We start from the raw sequence: 3,325 nt of genomic DNA, 5'->3' as shown, positions 1-3,325 counted from the left end.
GGAGAGGCCCCCGCCCCCTCCTCCTCCTCCTCTCCCTCCTCCTGGTCCTCCTCCCCTTCCAGCTGCGGCGGCGGCCGCCCTGCCGCTGGAGCCCCGCTCGGTTCAAGATGAGTCATGCGTGACCAATCCCCTCCCCGCCAAGGGAGAGCGAGACACACACAGCGAGGCGGCGACCCAGAGATACACACACAGACCGACAGACACACAGAAACTCAGAACCGCCGACAGAGAGGCTGAGGGACACGCTGACATACAAAAGGCACCGGCAGGCGCACAGACACCCAGCGCTCATCACCGCCCCCTCCGCCCCTTGACGGGGCACCCACAGCTCTCAGCCACAGCCCCACTTACAGGTACAAGAGGGACCCATGCTCACACCTTGGGCCGAGATGGGTTTCATATAAAGTCACACATCAGACTCTCCTGATGCAATCCCATGCCTGGCACGTTTGTGTACATGCTGATGCAAATGATTACCTGTTTGCCTCATTTACACGAGCACAAGGCATGCACACATAACTCATACACCTGCACAGCTGCCTGTGCTCCATAACAAACGGAGGGCACACCAGTTCCTAAGGGCTTGGGTTACATCCCATCCTAAATAGGACTGGGTTGGGTGGGAGAGGTTGGGGGGGGGGATGTTGTTCCCCTGAATTCTCCAGGGAGGGATTGCCTGAGACATCCCCCTACCCTGCAGAATTTGCTGAGCTAAGCAGTCTAATGCCCATCTCACTTTCTCTAGGGGTCTACTGATAGTGAGAGAGATGCAGGAGGCAAGGAGGCCCTGGCACTGAGAGAGGAGACACAGCTTCCAACGACCCAGACACAAAAGACTTAAAGACAGAGCCTTACACACATTGACATGCAATGTACACACACATAAGTGGACACTCACAACCTTGGCCCCTTTCTCTACACACAAATTGAGCTCAGAGGGACATATAAATATACATCATCTTCTAAAAACAAATATGCACACTCAGATCCAGCCCTACAGGCACCACACACCCCACCTCCACACAGTGGCCCATGCCATCACCTTCCTAATTGTCTTCATTTACAAATGTAAACACCCCACACAACTGTTCTTAGACGTGTACACACATTCATAGTTAAGAGAGCAGATTCCCACAGAGAGCTCCAAACCCATGTGACACCCCGTGTCCTCTACTCAGATACTCTCAGATATACACACGTATCCCTACAGATGGCGAGATAACCATTTATAGTCAGAGACAGACCATACACCTCTGAAGACACAGGATTCCTGGTGGGCACAGCTTCAGTCATGCACACACAGACACATCTTAATAGGCACAGGCAGATGAGGCATTTGCCCTCCAGGTTATTGCTACAGACTCACACCTCCTGTAGCCTCAAAAGAGAAAAATATCTGTTCCTTTATACACACCAAGGTACACAGAAATTGTTCCAACCCCAGCCAACGGCATCTCCCACTTGCTGCATTTTCAGCCATTTATACAGAGTGGAAAGTTTCTCTTTGGACCGTAATCTTTTCCACTAAGAGTACAGTTGCAGTGTGAAAGCTGGTGAGGTGTGTGCACAGGCACACACATATGCACGCACCCTCCAACATCCACCAGAGATGAGCCAGAAATGACCAGAGACGGACAACCTCCTCCTCGACTATCTTCTTTTGAACATAATAAACCCAGGTGCTACTCCTCTGTACTTCAATCCAGGGCAGGTATTTTACAATCATGCTATTTTTTTTTTTACAATAACCCCATTAGGTAGTGGTTCTTATTGTACCCATTTCATTGATGAAGAAACTGAGGTTCAGAGAGATCATGTGATATGTCCAAAAGGGTGCCACATGGCTAATAATTACCAGGGCCAAGAACTCAAAACCCAGATTCATCTGACATCAGAGCTTATACTCTTAATTTCTAGGCTACATACATGATCATGTCCACTCTATGCATATATGCACAGACACGTGAGCGTGCGTGCACACACACACACACACCTTTTCCATATTATCCATCAAAAGCCCTGGATATGACTCCTGGCTTCACCAGTTATGGGCTAAGCTTGCTCGTCATCTGCAAAAACGGGAATAATAATTGGGCAAACTATCTCCTTCTCTTCCCTTTCTGGGCAGCTGTGGGAAGCAGAAGGAGATTTAATGTTATATAAAGCTGTACAGATGTGTGAGTGCAGAGGGACTCTGGGAAAGAAGAGGCCACCAAGATGGCACTAGCTCTTCAGGCAAGAGGTTGGGAGAGGTATGGAGGAGGCTTGAGCTAAAATGAAAAAACGAAAGAGTAGATGGAATATAAATGGATTCAGAGGAGAGAAGAAAATATTCCAGGTAGAGGGATGAATGCCAAGATGCAGAGGCTAGACAAACAAGCTGTTGCAGTCCTAAGAGAAGGAATGTGAAACACACGCTCCTTCAGTGATAATATAATAACTACTGTTTATTGAGCATTTATGTGCCAAGCATTGTTTTACATGCGTTATCCTCTTGACCCCTTGCAGCAACCCTGCATGGAGGTTATATTATTTTTTTGTAGTTGAGGAAACAAGCTTACAGGAGCCTCGTTTCAGGCTCTAGCACTCAGACTCCAGAATCCAGACATTTACCTACTCTGTAATTCTGATATGGTGCTCAGAAAGTCAAAACTGGAATAAGAGGCATTAAACTCAGTAGGAAAACACAAATACTCTAGAGCCAGACTGTTGTGGTGCCAATCTTGACCTTGCTCCTTATTACCTAAAGGACTCTGGACAAGTTATTCAGCCACTCTTCATTCTCAGTTTTGTCATCCATAAAGTGGGGATGCTAGCAGAGTCCACTTCTGCTACTTGTGAAAATTGAGCAAACGATCCATGCAAAAGGGTTAGAATCATGCCTAGCACACAGAAAGCAACCAATAAATAATAGCCATCATTAACTATAGTCCCTCATAGCTCAGTCGGTAAAGAATCTGCCTGCAATGTAGGAGACCCTAGTTCAATTCCCGGGTCAGGAAGATCCCCTAGAGAAGGAAATGGCAACCCACTCTAGTATTCTTGCCTGGAGAATCCCATGGACAGAGGAGCCTGGCAGGCTACAATCCATGAGGTCGCGAACAGTCAGACACGACTTAGTGACTAAATCACCACCATCATTAACTATGGACTGGCTGCATTTTCCAGTTGTTATTCTAATAGGTGTCACATCAAAAAAAATTTTTATGGAGAAAGGCAGGGTGTAAGTCAACCAAAGAATCAAATATTCTCCTGAATAACTGCAGAACCATTATTCCAATCCAGGGCTTGCCTGACTTCAAAGAAGACAGAAGTGAAATTAATT

Source organism: Ovis aries, chromosome 3, assembly GCF_016772045.2.
Source record: "Ovis aries strain OAR_USU_Benz2616 breed Rambouillet chromosome 3, ARS-UI_Ramb_v3.0, whole genome shotgun sequence".
In the NCBI taxonomy this organism is placed as follows: Eukaryota; Metazoa; Chordata; class Mammalia; order Artiodactyla; family Bovidae; genus Ovis; species Ovis aries.
Note: the sequence above shows the minus strand (reverse complement) of the source record.